The sequence below is a fragment of the Macaca mulatta genome, chromosome 6 (assembly GCF_049350105.2).
Source record: "Macaca mulatta isolate MMU2019108-1 chromosome 6, T2T-MMU8v2.0, whole genome shotgun sequence".
In the NCBI taxonomy this organism is placed as follows: domain Eukaryota; kingdom Metazoa; phylum Chordata; class Mammalia; order Primates; family Cercopithecidae; genus Macaca; species Macaca mulatta.
Window position 1 is genome coordinate 55,322,513 of NC_133411.1, and position 22,776 is coordinate 55,345,288.

Here is a 22,776-nt window from a genome sequence, read left to right on the forward strand (position 1 = left end):
GCCCATAGAGGGCTATGGTGAAAAAGGAAATATCCTCAGATGAAATCTGGAAAGAAGGTTTCTGAGAAACTGCTTAGTGTTCCGTTAATTCATCTCACAGAGTTACATCTATATTTCTTGGATCTCGTTGCTAGCCTTATTTCTGTGGAATCTGAGAACAGATATTTCGGATCCCTTTGAAGACTATAGGGCCAAAGGAAATATCCTCCGATAACTAAGAGAAAGAAGCTTTCTGAGAAACTTCTTTGTGTTCTGTGAAATCATCTCACAGAGTTACAGCTTTCCCGTCAAGAAGCCTTTCGCTAAGACAGTTCTTGTGGAATTGGCAAAGTGATATTTGGAAGCCCATAGAGGGCTATGGTGAAAAAGGAAATATCCTCCGAAGAAATCTGGAAAGAAGCTTTCTGAGAAACTGCTTAGTGTTCTGTTAATTCATCTCACAGAGTTACATGTGTATTTCGTGGATCTCTTTGCTAGCCTTATTTCTGTGGAATCTGAGAACAGATATTCGGATCCCTTTGAAGACTATAGGGCCAAAGGAAATATCCTCCGATAACTAAGAGAAAGAAGCTTTCTGAGAAACTTCTTTGTGTTCTGTGAAATCATCTCACAGAGTTACAGCTTTCCCTTCAAGAAGCCTTTCGCTAAGACAGTTCTTGTGGAATTGGCAAAGTGATATTTGGAAGCCCGTAGAGGGCTATGGTGAAAAAGGAAATATCCTCCGATGAAATCTGGAAAGAAGCTTTCTGAGAAACTGCTTAGTGTTCTGTTAATTCACCTCACAGAGTTACATCTGTATTTCGTGGATCTCTTTGCTAGACTTATTTCTGGGGAGTCTGAGAACAGATATTTCGGATCCCTTTGAAGACTATAGGGCCAAAGGAAATATCCTCCGATAACAAAGAGAAAGAAGCTTTCTGAGAAACTTCTTTGTGTTCTGTGAAATCATCTCACAGAGTTACAGCTTTCCCCTCAAGAAGCCTGTCGCTAAGACAGTTCTTGTGGAATTGGCAAAGTGATATTTGGAAGCCCATAGAGGGCTAAGGTGAAAAAGGAAATATCCTCAGATGAAATCTGGAAAGAAGCTTTCTGAGAAATTGCTCTGTGATGTGTGACTTCCACTCACAGTGTTACATCTGTATTTCGTGGATCTCTTTGCTAGCCTTCTTTCTGTGGAATCTCAGAAGTGATATTTCGGATCCCTTTGAAGACTATAGGGCCAAAGGAAATATCCTCCGATAACTAAGAGAAAGAAGCTTTCTGAGAAACTTCTTTGTGTTCTGTGAAATCATCTCACAGAGTTACAGCTTTCCCCTCAAGAAGCCTTTCGCTAAGACAGTTCTTGTGGAATTGGCAAAGTGATATTTGGAAGCCCATAGAGGGCTATGGTGAAAAAGGAAATATCCTCCGATGAAATCTGGAAAAAAGCTTTCTGAGAAACTGCTTAGTGTTCTGTTAATTCATCTCACAGAGTTACTTCTGTATTTCGTGGATCTCTTTGGTAGCCTTATTTCTGTGGAATCTGAGAACAGATATTTCGGATCCCTTTGAAGACTATAGGGCCAAAGGAAATATCCTCCGATAACAAAGAGAAAGAAGCTTTCTGAGAAACTTCTTTGTGTTCTGTGAAATCATCTCACAGAGTTACAGCTTTCCACTCAAGAAGCCTTTCGCTAAGACAGTTCTTGTGGAATTGGCAAAGTGATATTTGGAAGCCCATAGAGGGCTATGGTGAAAAAGGAAATATCCTCAGATGAAATCTGGAAAGAAGCTTTCTGAGAAACTGCTTAGTGTTCTGTTAATTCATCTCACAGAGTTACATCTATATTTCGTGTATCTCTTTGCTAGCCTTATTTCTGTGGAATGTGAGAACAGATATTTAGGATCCCTTTGAAGACTGTAGGGCCAAAAGATATATCCTCCGATAAGAAAGAGAAAGAAACTTTCTGAGAAACTTCTTTGTGTTCTATGAAATCATCTCACAGAGTTACAGCTTTCCACTCAAGAAGCCTTTCACTAAGACAGTTCTTGTGGAATTAGCAAAGTGATATTTGGAAGCACATAGAGGGCTAAGGTGAAAAAGGAAATATCTTCAGATGAAATCTGGAAAGAAGCTTTCTGAGAAACTGCTTAGTGTTCTGTTAATTCATCTCACAGAGTTACACCTTTATTTCGTGGATCTCTTTGCTAGCCTCATTTCTGGGGAATCTGAGAACAGATATTTCGGATCACTTTGAAGACTGTAGGGCCAAAGGAAATATCTTCCGATAACAAAGAGAAAGAAGCTTTCTGAGAAACTTCTTTGTGTTCTGTGAAACCATCTCACAGAGTTACAGCTTTCACCTCAAGAAACCTTTCGCTAAGACAGTTCTTTTGGAATTGGCAAAGTGATATTTGTAAGCCCATAGAGATCTATGGTGAAAAAGGAACTATCTTCAGATGAAATCTGGAAAGAAGCTTTCTGAGAAACTGCTTAGTGTTATGTTAATTCATCTCACAGAGTTACACCATTATTTCGTGGATCTCTTTGCTAGCCTCATTTCTGGGGAATCTGAGAACAGATATTTCGGATCCCTTTGAAGACTGTAGGGCCAAAGGAAATATCTTCCGATAACTAAGAGAAAGAAGCTTTCTGAGAAACTTCTTTCTGTTCTGTGAAATCATCTCAGAGTTACAGCTTTCCCCTCAAGAAGCCTTTCGCTAAGACAGTTATTGTGGAATTGGCAAAGTGATATTTGGAAGCCTATAGAGGGCTCTGGTGAAAAAGGAAATATCCTCAGATGAAATCTGGAAAGAAGCTTTCTGAGAAACTGCTCTTAGATGTGTGTCTTCCACTCACAGAGTTACATCTGTATTTCGTGGATCTCTTTGCTAGCGTTATTTCTGTGGAATCTGAGAACAGATATTTAGGATCCCTTTGAAGACTATAGGGCCAAAGGAAATATCCTCCGATACCTAAGAGAAAGAAGCTTTCTGAGAAACTTCTTTGTGTTCTGTGAAATCATCTCACAGACTTACAGCTTTCCCCTAAAGAAGCCTTTCGCTAAGACAGTTCTTGTGGAATTGGCAAAGAGATATTTGGAAGCCCATAGAGGGCTATGGTGAAAAAGGAAATATCCTCAGATGAAATCTGGAAAGAAGCTTTCTGAGAAACTACTTTGTGTTCTGTTAATTCATCTCACAGAGTTACATCTGTATTTCGTGGATCTCTTGGCTAGCCTTATTTCTGTGGAATCTGAGAACAGATATTTCGGATCCCTTTGAAGACTCTAGGGCCAAAGGAAATATCCTCCGATAACAAAGAGAAAGAAGCTTTCTGAGAAACTTCTTTGTGTTCCTTGAAATCATCTCACAGAGTTACAGCTTTCCCCTCAAGAAGCCTTTCGCTAAGACAGTTCTTGTGGAATTGGCAAAGTGATATTTGGAAGCCCGTAGAGGGCTATGGTGAAAAAGGAAATATCCTCAAATGAAATCTGGAAAGAAGCTTTCTGAGAAACTGCTTAGTGTTCTGTTAATTTATCTCACAGAGTTACATCTATATTTCGTGTATCTCTTTGCTAGCCTTATTTCTGTGGAATCTGTGAACAGATATTTCGGATTCCTTTGAAGACTGTAGGGCCAAAGGATATATCCTCCGATAAGAAAGAGAAAGAAACTTTCTGAGAAACTTCTTTGTGTTCTATGAAATCATCTCACAGAGTTACAGCTTTCCACTCAAGAAGCCTTTCACTAAGACAGTTCTTGTGGAATTAGCAAAGTGATATTTGGAAGCACATAGAGGGCTAAGGTGAAAAAGGAAATATCCTCAGATGAAATCTGGAAAGAAGCTTTCTGAGAAACTGCTCTGTGATGTGTGTCTTCCACTCACAGAGTTACATCTGTATTTCGTGGATCTCTTTGCTAGCCTTATCTGTGGAATCTGAGAACAGATATTTCTGATCCCTTTGAAGACTATAGGGCGAAAGGAAATATCCTCCGATAACTAAGAGAAAGAAGCTTTCTGAGAAACTTCTTTGTGTTCTGTGAAATCATCTCACAGAGTTACAGCTTTCCCCTCAAGAAGCCTGTCGCTAAGACAGTTCTTTTGGAATTGGCAAAGTGATATTTGGAAGCCCATAGAGGGTATGGTGAAAAAGGAAATATCCTCAGATGAAACCTGGAAAGAAGCTTTCTGAGAAACTGCTTAGTGTTGTGTTAATTCATCTCATAGAGTTACATCTATATTTCTTGGATCTCTTTGCTAGTCTTATTTCTGTGGAATCTGAGAACAGATATTTCGGATCCCTTAGAAGACTATAGGGCCAAAGGAAATATCCTCCGATAACTAAGAGAAAGAAGCTTTCTGAGAAACTTCTTTGTGTTCTGTGAAATCATCTCACAGAGTTACAGCTTTCCCCTCAAGAAGCCTTTCGCTAAGACAGTTCTTGTGGAAATGGCAAAGTGATATTTGGAAGCCCATAGAGGTCTATGGTGAAAAAGGAAATATCCTCCTATGAAATCTGGAAAGACGCTTTCTGAGAAACTGCTTAGTGTTCTGTTAATTCATCTGACAGAGTTACATCTATATTTCGTGGATCTCTTTGCTAGCCTTATTTCTGTGGAATCTGAGAACAGATATTTCGGATCCCTTAGAAGACTATAGGGCCAAAGGAAATATCCTCCGATAACAAAGAGAAAGAAGCTTTCTGAGAAACTTCTTTGTGTTCTGTGAAATCATCTCACAGAGTTACAGCTTTCCCCTCAAGAAGCCTTTCGCTAAGACAGTTCTTGTGGAATTGGCAAAGTGATATTTGGAAGCCCATAGAGGGCTATGTTGAAAAAGGAAATATCCTCAGATGAAATCTGGAAAGAAGCTTTCTGAGAAACTGCTTAGTGTTCTGTTAATTCATCTCACAGAGTTACATCTATATTTCGTGAATCTCTTTGCTAGCCTTATTTCTGTGGAATCTGTGAACAGATATTTCGGATTCCTTTGAAGACTGTAGGGCCAAAGGATATATCCTCCGATAAGAAAGAGAAAGAAACTTTCTGAGAAACTTCTTTGTGTTCTATGAAATCATCTCACAGAGTTACAGCTTTCCACTCAAGAAGCCTTTCACTAAGACAGTTCTTGTGGAATTAGCAAAGTGATATTTGGAAGCACATAGAGGGCTAAGGTGAAAAAGGAAATATCCTCAGATGAAATCTGGAAAGAAGCTTTCTGAGAAACTGCTCTGTGATGTGTGTCTTCCACTCACAGAGTTACATCTGTATTTCGTGGATCTCTTGGCTAGCCTTATCTGTGGAATCTGAGAACAGATATTTCTGATCCCTTTGAAGACTATTGGGCGAAAGGAAATATCCTCCGATAACTAAGAGAAAGAAGCTTTCTGAGAAACTTCTTTGTGTTCTGTGAAATCATCTCACAGAGTTACAGCTTTCCCCTCAAGAAGCCTGTCGCTAAGACAGTTCTTTTGGAATTGGCAAAGTGATATTTGGAAGCCCATAGAGGGTATGGTGAAAAAGGAAATATCCTCAGATGAAACCTGGAAAGAAGCTTTCTGAGAAACTGCTTAGTGTTGTGTTAATTCATCTCATAGAGTTACATCTATATTTCTTGGATGTCTTTGCTAGTCTTATTTCTGTGGAATCTGAGAACAGATATTTCGGATCCCTTAGAAGACTATAGGGCCAAAGGAAATATCCTCCGATAACTAAGAGAAAGAAGCTTTCTGAGAAACTTCTTTGTGTTCTGTGAAATCATCTCACAGAGTTACAGCTTTCCCCTCAAGAAGCCTTTCGCTAAGACAGTTCTTGTGGAAATGGCAAAGTGATATTTGGAAGCCCATAGAGGTCTATGGTGAAAAAGGAAATATCCTCCTATGAAATCTGGAAAGACGCTTTCTGAGAAACTGCTTAGTGTTCTGTTAATTCATCTGACAGAGTTACATCTATATTTCGTGGATCTCTTTGCTAGCCTTATTTCTGTGGAATCTGAGAACAGATATTTCGGATCCCTTAGAAGACTATAGGGCCAAAGGAAATATCCTCCGATAACAAAGAGAAAGAAGCTTTCTGAGAAACTTCTTTGTGTTCTGTGAAATCATCTCACAGAGTTACAGCTTTCCCCTCAAGAAGCCTTTCGCTAAGACAGTTCTTGTGGAATTGGCAAAGTGATATTTGGAAGCCCATAGAGGGCTATGTTGAAAAAGGAAATATCCTCAGATGAAATCTGGAAAGAAGCTTTCTGAGAAACTGCTTAGTGTTCTGTTAATTCATCTCACAGAGTTACATCTATATTTCGTGAATCTCTTTGCTAGCCTTATTTCTGTGGAATCTGAGAACAGATATTTCGGATCCCTTTGAAGACTGTAGGGCCAAAGGATATATCCTCCGATAAGAAAGAGAAAGAAACTTTCTGAGAAACTTCTCTGTGTTCTATGAAATCATCTCACAGAGTTACAGCTTTCCACTCAAGAAGCCTTTCACTAAGACAGTTCTTGTGGAATTAGCAAAGTGATATTTGTAAGCACATAGAGGGCTAAGGTGAAAAAGGAAATATCCTCAGATGAAATCTGGAAAGAATTTTTTGAGAAACCGCTCTGTGATGTGTGACTTGCACTCACAGAGTTACATCTGTATTTCGTGGATCTCTTTGCTAGCCTTATTTCTGTGGAATCTGAGAACAGATATTTAGGATCCCATTGAAGACCATAGGGTCAAAGGAAATATCCTCCGATAACTAAGAGAAAGAAGCTTTCTGAGAAACTTCTTTGTGTTCTGTGAAATCATCTCACAGAGTTACAGCTTTCCCGTCAAGAAGCCTTTCGCTAAGACAGTTCTTGTGGAATTGGCAAAGTGATATTTGGAAGCCCATAGAGGGCTATGGTGAAAAAGGAAATATCCTCCGATGAAAAGTGGAAAGAAGCTTTCTGAGAAACTGCTTAGTGTTCTGTTAATTCATCTCACAGAGTTACATCTATATTTCGTGGATCTCTTTGCTAGCCTTATTTCTGTGGAATCTGAGAACAGATATTTCGGATCCCTTTAAAGACTATAGGGCCAAAGGAAATATCCTCCGATAACTAAGAGAAAGAAGCTCTCTGAGAAACTTCTTTGTGTTCTGTGAAATCATCTCACAGAGTTACAGCTTTCCCCTCAAGAAGCCTTTCGCAAAGACAGTTCTTGTGGAATTGGCAAAGTGATATTTGGAAGCCCATAGAGGGCTATGGTGTAAAAGGAAATATCCTCAGATGAAATCTGGAAAGGAGCTTTCTGAGAAACTGCTTAGTGTTCTGTTAATTCATCTCACAGAGTTACATCTGTATTTCATAGATCTCTTGGCTAGCCTTATTACTGTGGAATCTGAGAACAGATATTTTGAATCCCTTTGAAGACTATAGGGCCAAAGGAAATATCCTCCGATAACAAAGAGAAAGAAGCTTTCTGAGAAACTTCTTTGTGTTCTGTGAAATCATCTCACAGAGTTACAGCTTTCATCTCAAGAAACCTTTCGCTAAGACAGTTCTTGTGGAATTGGCAAAGTGATATTTGGAAGCCCATAGACGGCTATGGTGAAAAAGGAAATATCCTCCGATGAAATCTGGAAAGAAGCTTTCTGAGAAACTGCTTAGTGTTCTGTTAATTCATCTCATAGAGTTACATCTATATTTCTTGGATCTCCTTGCTAGCCTTATTTCTGTGAAATCTGAGAACAGATATTTCGGATCCCTTTGAAGACTATAGGGCCAAAGGAAATATCCTCCGATAACTAAGAGAAAGAAGCTTTCTGAGAAACTTCTTTGTGTTCTGTGAAATCATCTCACAGAGTTACAGCTTTCCCCTCAAGAAGCCTTTCGCTAAGACAGTTCTTGTGGAATTGGCAAAGTGATATTTGGAAGCCCATAGAAGGCTATGGTGAAAAAGGAAATATCCTCCTATGAAATCTGGAAAGAAGCTTTCTGAGAAACTGCTTAGTGTTCTGTAAATTCATCTCACCGAGTTACATCTGTATTTCGTAGATCTCTTTGCGAGCGTTATTTCTGTGGAATCTGAGAACCGATATTTCGGATCCCTTTGAAGACTATAGGCCCAAAGGAAATATCCTCCGATAACTAAGAGAAAGAAGGTTTCTGAGAAACTTCTTTGTGTTCTGTGAAATCATCTCACAGAGTTGCAGCTTTCCCCTCAAGAAGCCTTTCGCTAAGACAGTTCTTGTGGAATTGGCAAAGTGATATTTGGAAGCCCATAGAGGGCTACGGTGAAAAAGGAAATATCCTCAGATGAAATCTGGAAAGAAGCTTTCTGAGAAACTGCTCTGTGATGTGTGACTTCCACTCACAGAGTTACATCTGTATTTCGTGGATCACTTTGCTAGCCTTATTTCTGTGGAATCTCAGAACAGATATTTAGGATCCCTTGAAGACTATAGGGCCAAAGGAAATATCCTCCGATAACTAAGAGAAAGAAGCTTTCTGAGAAGCTTCTCTGTGTTCTGTGAAATCATCTCACAGAGTTACAGCTTTCCCCTCCAGAAGCCTTTCGCTAAGACAGTTCTTGTGGAATTGGCAAAGTGATATTTGGAAGCCCATAGAGGTCTATGGTGAAAAAGGAAATATCCTCCGATGAAATCTGGAAAGACGCTTTCTGGGAAACTGCTTAGTGTTCTGTTAATTCATCTCACAGAGTTACATCTATATTTCGTGGATCTCTTTGCTAGCCTTATTTCTGTGGAATCTGAGAACAGATATTTCGGATCCCTTTGAAGACTATAGGGCCAAAGGAAATATCCTCCGATAACAAAGAGAAAGAAGCTTTCTGAGAAACTTCTTTGTGTTCTGTGAAATCATCTCACAGAGTTACAGCTTTCCCCTCAAGAAGCCTTTCGCTAAGACAGTTCTTGTGGAATTGGCAAAGTGATATTTGGAAGCCCATCGAGGGCTATGGTGAAAAAGGAAATATCCTCCGATGAAATCTGAAAAGAAGCTTTCTGAGAAACTGCTTAGTGTTCTGTTAATTCATCTCACAGAGTTACATCTATATTTCGTGGATCTCTTTGCTAGCCTTATTTCTGTGGAATCTGAGAACAGATATTTCGGATCCCTTTGAAGACTGTAAGGCCAAAGTATATATCCTCCGATAAGAAAGAGAAAGAAACTTTCTGAGAAACTTCTTTGTGTTCTATGAAATCATCTCACAGAGTTACAGCTTTCCACTCAAGAAGCCTTTCACTAAGACAGTTCTTGTGGAATTAGCAAAGTGATATTTGGAAGCACATAGAGGGCTAAGGTGAAAAAGGAAATATCCTCAGATGAAATCTGGAAAGAAGTTTTCTGAGAAACTGCTCTGTGATGTGTGACTTCCACTCACAGAGTTATATCTGTATTTCGTGGATCTCTTTGCTAGCCTTATTTCTGTGGAATCTGAGAACAGATATTTAGGATCCCTTTGAAGACCATAGGGCCAAAGGAAATATCCTCCGATAACTAAGAGAAAGAAGCTTTCTGAGAAACTTCTTTGTGTTCTGTGAAATCATCTCACAGAGTTACAGCTTTCCCCTCAAGAAGCCTTTCGCTAAGACAGTTCTTGTGGAATTGGCAAAGTGATATTTGGAAGCCCATACAGGGCTATGGTGAAAAAGGAAATATCCTCAGATGAAATCTGGAAAGAAACTTTCTGAGAAACTGTTCTGTGATGTGTGACTTCCACTCACAGAGTTACATGTGTATTTCGTGGATCTCTTTGCTAACCTTATTTCTGGGGAATCTGAGAACAGATATTTCGGATCCCTTTGAAGACTATAGGGCCAAAGGAAATAACCTCCGATAACTAAAAGAAAGAAGCTTTCTGAGAAACTTCTTTGTGTTCTGTGAAATCATCTCACAGAGTTACAGCTTTCCCCTCAAGAAGCCTTTCGCTAAGACAGTTCTTGTAGAATTGGCAAAGTGATATTTGGAACCCCCTAGAGGGCTATGGTGAAAAATGAAATATCCTCCCATGAAATCTGGAAAGAAGCTTTCTGAAAAACTGCTTAGTGTTCTGTTAATTCATCTCACAGAGTTACATCTACATTTCGTGGATCTCTTTGCTAGCCTCATTTCTGTGGAATCTGAGAACAGATATTTCGGATCCCTTTGAAGACTATAGGGCCAAAGGAAATATCCTCCGATAACAAAGAGAAAGAAGCTTTCTGAGAAACTTCTTTGTGTTCTGTGAAATCATCTCACAGAGTTACAGCTTTCCCCTCAAGAAGCCTTTCGCTAAGACAGTTCTTGTGGAATTGGCAAAGTGATATTTGGAAGCCCATAGAGGGCTTCGGTGAAAAAGGAAATATCCTCAGATGAAATCTGGAAAGAAGCTTTCTGAGAAACTGCTTAGTGTTCTGTTAATTCATCTCACAGAGTTACATCTGTATTTCGTGGATCTCTTTGCTAGCCTTATTTCTGGGGAATCTGAGAACAGATATTTCGGATCCCTTAGAAGACTATAGGGCCAAAGGAAATATCTTCCGATAACAAAGAGAAAGAAGCTTTCTGAGAAACGTCTTTGTGTTCTATGAAATCATCTCACAGAGTTACAGCTTTCCACTCAAGAAGCCTTTCACTTAGACAGTTCTTGTGGAATTAGCAAAGTGATATTTGGAAGCACATAGAGGGCTATTGTGAAAAAGGAAATATCCTCAGATGAAATCTGGAAAGAAGCTTTCTGAGAAACTGTTCTGTGATGTGTGACTTCCACTCACAGAGTTACATCTGTATTTCGTGGATCTCTTTGCTAGCCTTATTTCTGTGGAATCTGAGAACAGATATTTCGGATCCCTTTGAAAAGTATAGGGTCAAAGGAAATATCCTCCGATAACTAAGAGAAAGAAGCTTTCTGAGAAACTTCTTTGTGTTCTGTGAAATCATCTCACAGAGTTACAGCTTCCCCTCAAGAAGCCTTTCGCTAAGACAGTTCTTGTGGAATTGGCAAAGTGATATTTGGAAGCCCATAGAGGGCTATGGTGAAAAAGGAAATATCCTCCGATGAAATCTAGAAAGAAGCTTTCTGAGAAACTGCTTAGTGTTCTGTTAATTCATCTCACAAATTTACATCTATATTTCGTGGATCTCTTTGCTAGCATTATTTCTGTGGAATCTGAGAGCAGATATTTCGGATCACTTTAAAGACTATAGGGCCAAAGGAAATATCCTCCGATAACAAAGAGAAAGAAGCTTTCTGAGAAACTTCTTTGCGTTCTGTGAAATCATCTCCAGAGTTACAGCTTTCCCCTCAAGAAGCCTTTCGCTAAGACAGTTCTTGTGGAATTGGTAAAGTGATACTTGGAAGCCCATAGAGGGCTATGGTGAAAAAGGAAATATCCTCAGATGAAATCTGGAAAGAAGCTTTCTGAGAAACTGCTTAGTGTTCTGTTAATTCATCTCACAGATTTACATCTATATTTCTTGGATCTCTTTGCTAGCCTTATTTCTGTGGAATCTGAGAACAGATATTTCGGATCCCTTTGAAGACTATAGGGCCAAAGGAAATATCCTCCGATAACTAAGAGAAAGAAGCTTTCTGAGAAACTTCTTTGTGTTCTGTGAAATCATCTCACAGAGTTACACCTTTCCCCTCAAGAAGCCTTTCGCTAAGACAGTTCTTGTGGAATTGGCAAAGTGATATTTGGAAGCCCATAGAGGGCTATGGTGAAAAAGGAAATATCCTCAGATGAAATCTGGAAAGAAGCTTTCTGAGAAACTGCTTAGTGTTCTGTTAATTCATCTCACAGAGTTACATCTATATTTCTTGGATCTCTTTGCTAGCCTTATTTCTGGGGAATCTGAGAACAGATATTTCGGATCCCTTTGAAGACTATAGGGCCAAAGGAAATATCCTCCGATAACAAAGAGAAAGAAGCTTTCTGAGAAACTTCTTTGTGTTCTGTGAAATCATCTCACAGAGTTACACCTTTCCCCTCAAGAAGCCTTTCGCTAAGACAGTTCTTGTGGAATTGACAAGGTGATATTTGGAAGCCCATAGAGGGCTATGGTGAAAAAGGAAATATCCTCAGATGAAATCTGGAAAGAAGTTTTCTGAGAAACTGCTCTGTGATGTGTGACTTCCACTCACAGAGTTACATCTGTATTTCGTGGATCTCTTGCCTAGCCTTATTTCTGTGGAATCTGAGAACAGATATTTCGGATCCCTTTGAAGACTATAGGGCCAAAGGAAATATCCTCCTATAACAAAGAGAAAGAAGCTTTGTGAGAAACTTCTTTGTGTTCTATGAAATCATCTCACAGAGTTACAGCTTTCCCCTCAAGAAGCCTTTCGCTAAGACAGTTCTTGTGGAATTGGCAAAGTGATATTTGGAAGCCCTTAGAGGGCTATGGTGAAAAAAGAAATATCCTCAGATGAAATCTGGAAAGAAGCTTTCTGAGAAACTGTTCTGTGATGTGTGACTTCCACTCACAGAGTTACATCTGTATTTCGTTCATCTCTTTGCTAGCCTTATTTCTGTGGAGTCTGAGAACAGATATTTCAGATCCCTTTGAAGACTATAGGGCCAAAGGAAATATCCTCCGATAACTAAGAGAAAGAAGCTTTCTGAGAAACTTCTTTGTGTTCTGTGAAATCATCTCACAGAGTTACAGCTTTCCCCTCAAGAAGCCTTTCGCTAAGACAGTTCTTGTGGATTTGGCAAAGTGATATTTGGAAGCCCATAGAGGGCTATGGTGAAAAAGGAAATATCCTCCGATAAAATCAGGAAAGAAGCTTTCTGAGAAACTACTCTGTGATGTGTGACTTCCACTCACAGAGTTACATCTGTATTTCGTGGATCTCTTTGCTAGCGTTATTTCTGTGGAATCTGAGAGCAGATATTTAGGATCCCTTTGAAGACTATAGGGCCAAGGGAAATATCTTCCGATAACAAAGAGAAAGAAGCTTTCTGAGAAACTTCTTTGTGTTCTATGAAATCATCTCACAGAGTTACAGCTTTCCCCTCAAGAAGCCTTTCGCTAAGACAGTTCTTGTGGAATTGGCAAAGTGATATTTGGAAGCCCATAGAGGGCTATGGTGAAAAAGGAAATATCCTCAGATGAAATCTGGAAAGAAGCTTTCTGAGAAACTGCTTAGGGTTCTGTTAATTCATCTCACATAGTTACATCTATATTTCGTGGATCTCTTAGCTAGCCTTATTTCTGTGGAATCTGGGAACAGATATTTCGGATCCCTTTGAAGACTATAGGGCCAAAGGAAATATCCTCCGATAACAAAGAGAAAGAAGCTTTCTGAGAAACTTCTTTGTGTTCTGTGAAATCATCTCACAGAGTTACAGCTTTGCCCTCAAGAAGCCTTTCGCTAAGACAGTTTTTGTGGAATTGGCAAAGTGATATTTGGAAGCCCATAGAGGGCTACGGTGAAAAAGGAAATATCCTCAGATGAAATCTGGAAAGAAGCTTTCTGAGAAACTGCTTAGTGTTCTGTTAATTCATCTCACAGAGATTTTTCTGTATTTCGTGGATCTCTTTGCTAGCCTTATTTCTGTGGAATCTGAAAACAGATATTTCGGATCCCTTTGAAGACTATGGGGCCAAAGGAAATATGTTCCGGTAACAAAGAGAAAGAAGCTTTCTGAGAAACTTCTTTGTGTTCTGTGAAATCATCTCACAGAGTTACAGCTTTCTCCTCAAGAAGCCTTTGGCTAAGACAGTTCTTGTGGAATTGGCAAAGTGATATTTGGAAGCCCATAGAGGGCCATGGTGAAAAAGGAAATATCCTCAGATGAAATCTGGAAAGAAGCTTTCTGAGAAACTGCTCTGTGATGTGTGACTTCCACTCACAGAGTTACATCTGTATTTCGTGGATCTCTTTGCTAGCCTTATTTCTGTGGAATCTGAGAACAGATATTTCGGATCCCTTTGAAGACTATAGGGCCAAAGGAAATATCCTCCGATAACTAAGAGAAAGAAGCTTTCTGAGAAACTTCTTTGTGTTCTGTGAAATCATCCCACAGAGTTACAGCTTTCCCCTCAAGAAGCCTTTCGCTAAGACAGTTCTTGTGGAATTGGTAAAGTGATACTTGGAAGCCCATAGAGGGCTATGTTGAAAAAGGAAATATCCTCAGATGAAATCTGGAAAGAAGCTTTCTGAGAAACTGCTTAGTGTTCTGTTAATTCATCTCACAGATTTACATCTATATTTCTTGGATCTCTTTGCTAGCCTTATTTCTGTGGAATCTGAGAACAGATATTTCGGATACCTTTGAAGACTATAGGGCCAAAGGAAATATCCTCCGATAACTAAGAGAAAGAAGCTTTCTGAGAAACTTCTTTGTGTTCTGTGAAATCATCTCACAGAGTTACAGCTTTCTCCTCAAGAAGCCTTTCGCTAAGACAGTTCTTGTGGAATTGGCAAAGTGATATTTGGAAGCCCATAGAGGGCCATGGTGAAAAAGGAAATATCCTCAGATGAAATCTGGAAAGAAGCTTTCTGAGAAACTGCTTAGTGTTCTGTTAATTCATCTCACAGAGTTACATCTGTATTTCGTAGATCTCTTTGCGAGCCTTATTTCTGTGGAATCTGAGAACAGATATTTCGGATCCCTTTGACGACTATAGGGCCAATGGAAATATCCTCCGATAACAAAGAGAAAGAAGCTTTGTGAGAAACTTCTTTGTGTTCTATGAAATCATCTCACAGAGTTACAGCTTTCCCCTCAAGAAGCCTTTCGCTAAGACATTTCTTGTGGAATTGGAAAAGTGATATTTGGAAGCCCATACAGGGCTATGGTGAAAAAGTAAATATCCTCAGATGAAATCTGGAAAGAAGCTTTCTGAGAAACTGTTCTGTGATATGTGACTTCCACTCACAGAGTTACATCTGTATTTCGTGGATCTCTTTGCTAGCCTTATTTCTGTGGAATCTGAGAACAGATATTTCGGATCCCTTTGAAGACTATAGGGCCAAAGGAAATAACCTCCGATAACTAAGAGAAAGAAGCTTTCTGAGAAACTTCTTTGTGTTCTGTGAAATCATCTCACAGAGTTACAGCTTCCCCCCCAAGAAGCCTTTCGCTAAGACAGTTCTTGTGGAATTGGCAAAGTGATATTTGGAACCCCCTAGAGGGCTATGGTGAAAAACGAATATCCTCCCATGAAATCTGGAAAGAAGCTTTCTGAAAAACTGCTTAGTGTTCTGTTAATTCATCTCACAGAGTTACATCTATATTTCGTGGATCTCTTTGCTAGCCTTATTTCTGTGGAATCTGAGAACAGATATTTCGGATCCGTTTGAAGACTATAGGGCCAAAGGAAATATACTCCGATAACAAAGAGAAAGAAGCTTTCTGAGAAACTTCTTCGCGTTCTGTGAAATCATCTCCAGAGTTACAGCTTTCCCCTCAAGAAGCCTTTCGCTAAGACAGTTCTTGTGGAATTGGCAAACTGATATTTGGAAGCCCATAGAGGGCTATGGTGAAAAAGGAAATATCCTCAGATGAAATCTGGAAAGAAGCTTTCTGAGAAACTGCTTAGTGTTCTGTTAATTCATCTCACAAATTTACATCTATATTTCGTGGATCTCTTTGCTAGCATTATTTCTGTGGAATCTGAGAGCAGATATTTCGGATCACTTTAAAGACTATAGGGCCAAAGGAAATATCCTCCGATAACAAAGAGAAAGAAGCTTTCTGAGAAACTTCTTTGCGTTCTGTGAAATCATCTCCAGAGTTACAGCTTTCCCCTCAAGAAGCCTTTCGCTAAGACAGTTCTTGTGGAATTGGCAAAGTGATATTTGGAAGCCCATAGAGGGCTACGGTGAAAAAGGAAATATCCTCAGATGAAATCTGGAAAGAAGCTTTCTGAGAAACTGCTCTGTGATGTGTGACTTCCACTCACAGAGTTACATCTGTATTTCGTGGATCTCTTTGCTAGCTTTATTTCTGTGGAATCTCAGAACAGATATTTAGGATCCCTTGAAGACTATAGGGCCAAAGGAAATATCCTCCGATAACTAAGAGAAAGAAGCTTTCTGAGAAGCTTCTCTGTGTTCTGTGAAATCATCTCACAGAGTTACAGCTTTCCCCTCCAGAAGCCTTTCGCTAAGACAGTTCTTGTGGAATTGGCAAAGTGATATTTGGAAGCCCATAGAGGTCTATGGTGAAAAAGGAAATATCCTCCGATGAAATCTGGAAAGACGCTTTCTGGGAAACTGCTTAGTGTTCTGTTAATTCATCTCAGAGTTACATCTATATTTCGTGGATCTCTTTGCTAGCCTTATTTCTGTGGAATCTGAGAACAGATATTTCGGATCCCTTTGAAGACTATAGGGCCAAAGGAAATATCCTCCGATAACAAAGAGAAAGAAGCTTTCTGAGAAACTTCTTTGTGTTCTGTGAAATCATCTCACAGAGTTACAGCTTTCCCCTCAAGAAGCCTTTCGCTAAGACAGTTCTTGTGGAATTGGCAAAGTGATATTTGGAAGCCCATCGAGGGCTATGGTGAAAAAGGAAATATCCTCCGATGAAATCTGAAAAGAAGCTTTCTGAGAAACTGCTTAGTGTTCTGTTAATTCATCTCACAGAGTTACATCTATATTTCGTGGATCTCTTTGCTAGCCTTATTTCTGTGGAATCTGAGAACAGATATTTCGGATCCCTTTGAAGACTGTAAGGCCAAAGTATATATCCTCCGATAAGAAAGAGAAAGAAACTTTCTGAGAAACTTCTTTGTGTTCTATGAAATCATCTCACAGAGTTACAGCTTTCCACTCAAGAAGCCTTTCACTAAGACAGTTCTTGTGGAATTAGCAAAGTGATATTTGGAAGCACATAGAGGGCTAAGGTGAAAAAGGAAATATCCTCAGATGAAATCTGGAAAGAAGTTTTCTGAGAAACTGCTCTGTGATATGTGACTTCCACTCACAGAGTTATATCTGTATTTCGTGGATCTCTTTGCTAGCCTTATTTCTGTGGAATCTGAGAACAGATATTTAGGATCCCTTTGAAGACCATAGGGCCAAAGGAAATATCCTCCGATAACTAAGAGAAAGAAGCTTTCTGAGAAACTTCTTTGTGTTCTGTGAAATCATCTCACAGAGTTACAGCTTTCCCCTCAAGAAGCCTTTCGCTAAGACAGTTCTTGTGGAATTGGCAAAGTGATATTTGGAAGCCCATACAGGGCTATGGTGAAAAAGGAAATATCCTCAGATGAAATCTGGAAAGAAACTTTCTGAGAAACTGTTCTGTGATGTGTGACTTCCACTCACAGAGTTACATCTGTATTTCGTGGATCTCTTTGCTAACCTTATTTCTGGGGAATCTGAGAACAGATATTTCGGATCCCTTTGAAGACTATAGGGCCAAAGGAAATAACCTCCGATAACTAAAAGAAAGAAGCTTTCTGAGAAACTTCTTTGTGTTCTGTGAAATCATCTCACAGAGTTACAGCTTTCCCCTCAAGAAGCCTTTCGCTAAGACAGTTCTTGTAGAATTGGCAAAGTGATATTTGGAACCCCCTAGAGGGCTATGGTGAAAAATGAAATATCCTCCCATGAAATCTGGAAAGAAGCTTTCTGAAAAACTGCTTAGTGTTCTGTTAATTCATCTCACAGAGTTACATCTACATTTCGTGGATCTCTTTGCTAGCCTCATTTCTGTGGAATCTGAGAACAGATATTTCGGATCCCTTTGAAGACTATAGGGCCAAAGGAAATATCCTCCGATAACAAAGAGAAAGAAGCTTTCTGAGAAACTTCTTTGTGTTCTGTGAAATCATCTCACAGAGTTACAGCTTTCCCCTCAAGAAGCCTTTCGCTAAGACAGTTCTTGTGGAATTGGCAAAGTGATATTTGGAAGCCCATAGAGGGCTTCGGTGAAAAAGGAAATATCCTCAGATGAAATCTGGAAAGAAGCTTTCTGAGAAACTGCTTAGTGTTCTGTTAATTCATCTCACAGAGTTACATCTGTATTTCGTGGATCTCTTTGCTAGCCTTATTTCTGGGGAATCTGAGAACAGATATTTCGGATCCCTTTGAAGACTATAGGGCCAAAGGAAATATCTTCCGATAACAAAGAGAAAGAAGCTTTCTGAGAAACGTCTTTGTGTTCTATGAAATCATCTCACAGAGTTACAGCTTTCCACTCAAGAAGCCTTTCGCTAAGACAGTTCTTGTGGAATTGGCAAAGTGATATTTGGAAGCCCATAGAGGGCTATGGTGAAAAAGGAAATATCCTCAGATGAAATCTGGAAAGAAGCTTTCTGAGAAACTGCTTAGTGTTCTGTTAATTCATCTCACAGAGTTACATCTATATTTCTTGGATCTCTTTGCTAGCCTTATTTCTGGGGAATCTGAGAACAGATATTTCGGATCCCTTTGAAGACTATAGGGCCAAAGGAAATATCCTCCGATAACAAAGAGAAAGAAGCTTTCTGAGAAACTTCTTTGTGTTCTGTGAAATCATCTCACAGAGTTACACCTTTCCCCTCAAGAAGCCTTTCGCTAAGACAGTTCTTGTGGAATTGACAAGGTGATATTTGGAAGCCCATAGAGGGCTATGGTGAAAAAGGAAATATCCTCAGATGAAATCTGGAAAGAAGTTTTCTGAGAAACTGCTCTGTGATGTGTGACTTCCATTCACAGAGTTACATCTGTATTTCGTGGATCTCTTGCCTAGCCTTATTTCTGTGGAATCTGAGAACAGATATTTCGGATCCCTTTGAAGACTATAGGGCCAAAGGAAATATCCTCCTATAACAAAGAGAAAGAAGCTTTGTGAGAAACTTCTTTGTGTTCTATGAAATCATCTCACAGAGTTACAGCTTTCCCCTCAAGAAGCCTTTCGCTAAGACAGTTCTTGTGGAATTGGCAAAGTGATATTTGGAAGCCCTTAGAGGGCTATGGTGAAAAAAGAAATATCCTCAGATGAAATCTGGAAAGAAGCTTTCTGAGAAACTGTTCTGTGATGTGTGACTTCCACTCACAGAGTTACATCTGTATTTCGTGGATCTCTTTGCTAGCCTTATTTCTGTGGAGTCTGAGAACAGATATTTCAGATCCCTTTGAAGACTATAGGGCCAAAGGAAATATCCTCCGATAACTAAGAGAAAGAAGCTTTCTGAGAAACTTCTTTGTGTTCTGTGAAATCATCTCACAGAGTTACAGCTTTCCCCTCAAGAAGCCTTTCGCTAAGACAGTTCTTGTGGATTTGGCAAAGTGATATTTGGAAGCCCATAGAGGGCTATGGTGAAAAAGGAAATATCCTCCGATAAAATCAGGAAAGAAGCTTTCTGAGAAACTACTCTGTGATGTGTGACTTCCACTCACAGAGTTACATCTGTATTTCGTGGATCTCTTTGCTAGCGTTATTTCTGTGGAATCTGAGAGCAGATATTTAGGATCCCTTTGAAGACTATAGGGCCAAAGGAAATATCTTCCGATAACAAAGAGAAAGAAGCTTTCTGAGAAACTTCTTTGTGTTCTATGAAATCATCTCACAGAGTTACAGCTTTCCCCTCAAGAAGCCTTTCGCTAAGACAGTTCTTGTGGAATTGGCAAAGTGATATTTGGAAGCCCATAGAGGGCTATGGTGAAAAAGGAAATATCCTCAGATGAAATCTGGAAAGAAGCTTTCTGAGAAACTGCTTAGGGTTCTGTTAATTCATCTCACATAGTTACATCTATATTTCGTGGATCTCTTAGCTAGCCTTATTTCTGTGGAATCTGGGAACAGATATTTCGGATCCCTTTGAAGACTATAGGGCCAAAGGAAATATCCTCCGATAACAAAGAGAAAGAAGCTTTCTGAGAAACTTCTTTGTGTTCTGTGAAATCATCTCACAGAGTTACAGCTTTCCCCTCAAGAAGCCTTTCGCTAAGACAGTTTTTGTGGAATTGGCAAAGTGATATTTGGAAGCCCATAGAGGGCTACGGTGAAAAAGGAAATATCCTCAGATGAAATCTGGAAAGAAGCTTTCTGAGAAACTGCTTAGTGTTCTGTTAATTCATCTCACAGAGATTTTTCTGTATTTCGTGGATCTCTTTGCTAGCCTTATTTCTGTGGAATCTGAAAACAGATATTTCGGATCCCTTTGAAGACTATGGGGCCAAAGGAAATATGTTCCGGTAACAAAGAGAAAGAAGCTTTCTGAGAAACTTCTTTGTGTTCTGTGAAATCATCTCACAGAGTTACAGCTTTCTCCTCAAGAAGCCTTTGGCTAAGACAGTTCTTGTGGAATTGGCAAAGTGATATTTGGAAGCCCATAGAGGGCCATGGTGAAAAAGGAAATATCCTCAGATGAAATCTGGAAAGAAGCTTTCTGAGAAACTGCTCTGTGATGTGTGACTTCCACTCACAGAGTTACATCTGTATTTCGTGGATCTCTTTGCTAGCCTTATTTCTGTGGAATCTGAGAACAGATATTTCGGATCCCTTTGAAGACTATAGGGCCAAAGGAAATATCCTCCGATAACTAAGAGAAAGAAGCTTTCTGAGAAACTTCTTTGTGTTCTGTGAAATCATCCCACAGAGTTACAGCTTTCCCCTCAAGAAGCCTTTCGCTAAGACAGTTCTTGTGGAATTGGTAAAGTGATACTTGGAAGCCCATAGAGGGCTATGTTGAAAAAGGAAATATCCTCAGATGAAATCTGGAAAGAAGCTTTCTGAGAAACTGCTTAGTGTTCTGTTAATTCATCTCACAGATTTACATCTATATTTCTTGGATCTCTTTGCTAGCCTTATTTCTGTGGAATCTGAGAACAGATATTTCGGATACCTTTGAAGACTATAGGGCCAAAGGAAATATCCTCCGATAACTAAGAGAAAGAAGCTTTCTGAGAACCTTCTTTGTGTTCTGTGAAATCATCTCACAGAGTTACAGCTTTCCCCTCAGGAAGCCTTTCGCTAAGACAGTTCTTGTGGAATTGGGAAACTGATATTTGGAAGCCCATAGAGGGCTATGGTGAAAAAGGAAATATCCTCAGATGAAATCTGGAAAGAAGCTTTCTGAGAAACTGCTTAGTGTTCTGTTAATTCATCTCACAGAGATTTATCTGTATTTCGTAGATCTCTTTGATAGCCTTATTTCTGTGGAATCTGAGAACAGATATTTCGGATCCCTGTGAAGACTATAAGGCCAAAGGAAATATCTTCCGATAACAAAGAGAAAGAAGCTTTCTGAGAAACTTCTTTGTGTTCTGTGAAATCATCCCACAGAGTTACAGCTTCCCCTCAAGAAGCCTTTCGCTAAGACAGTTCTTGTGGAATTGGCAAAGTGATATTTGGAAGCCCATTGAGGGTTATGGTGAAAAAGGAAATATCCTCCGATGAAATCTAGAAAGAAGCTTTCTGAGAAACTGCTTAGTGTTCTGTTAATTCATCTCACAAATTTACATCTATATTTCGTGGATCTCTTTGCTAGCATTATTTCTGTGGAATCTGAGAGCAGATATTTCGGATCACTTTGAAGACTATGGGGCCAAAGGAAATATGTTCCGGTAACAAAGAGAAAGAAGCTTTCTGAGAAACTTCTTTGTGTTCTGTGAAATCATCTCACAGAGTTACAGCTTTCTCCTCAAGAAGCCTTTCGCTAAGACAGTTCTTGTGGAATTGGCAAAGTGATATTTGGAAGCCCATAGAGGGCCATGGTGAAAAAGGAAATATCCTCAGATGAAATCTGGAAAGAAGCTTTCTGAGAAACTGCTTAGTGTTCTGTTAATTCATCTCACAGAGTTACATCTGTATTTCGTAGATCTCTTTGCGAGCCTTATTTCTGTGGAATCTGAGAACAGATATTTCGGATCCCTTTGACGACTATAGGGCCAATGGAAATATCCTCCGATAACAAAGAGAAAGAAGCTTTGTGAGAAACTTCTTTGTGTTCTATGAAATCATCTCACAGAGTTACAGCTTTCCCCTCAAGAAGCCTTTCGCTAAGACAGTTCTTGTGGAATTGGAAAAGTGATATTTGGAAGCCCATACAGGGCTATGGTGAAAAAGTAAATATCCTCAGATGAAATCTGGAAAGAAGCTTTCTGAGAAACTGTTCTGTGATATGTGACTTCCACTCACAGAGTTACATCTGTATTTCGTGGATCTCTTTGCTAGCCTTATTTCTGTGGAATCTGAGAACAGATATTTCGGATCCCTTTGAAGACTATAGGGCCAAAGGAAATAACCTCCGATAACTAAGAGAAAGAAGCTTTCTGAGAAACTTCTTTGTGTTCTGTGAAATCATCTCACAGAGTTACAGCTTCCCCCCCAAGAAGCCTTTCGCTAAGACAGTTCTTGTGGAATTGGCAAAGTGATATTTGGAACCCCCTAGAGGGCTATGGTGAAAAACGAATATCCTCCCATGAAATCTGGAAAGAAGCTTTCTGAAAAACTGCTTAGTGTTCTGTTAATTCATCTCACAGAGTTACATCTATATTTCGTGGATCTCTTTGCTAGCCTTATTTCTGTGGAATCTGAGAACAGATATTTCGGATCCGTTTGAAGACTATAGGGCCAAAGGAAATATACTCCGATAACAAAGAGAAAGAAGCTTTCTGAGAAACTTCTTCGCGTTCTGTGAAATCATCTCCAGAGTTACAGCTTTCCCCTCAAGAAGCCTTTCGCTAAGACAGTTCTTGTGGAATTGGCAAACTGATATTTGGAAGCCCATAGAGGGCTATGGTGAAAAAGGAAATATCCTCAGATGAAATCTGGAAAGAAGCTTTCTGAGAAACTGCTTAGTGTTCTGTTAATTCATCTCACAAATTTACATCTATATTTCGTGGATCTCTTTGCTAGCATTATTTCTGTGGAATCTGAGAGCA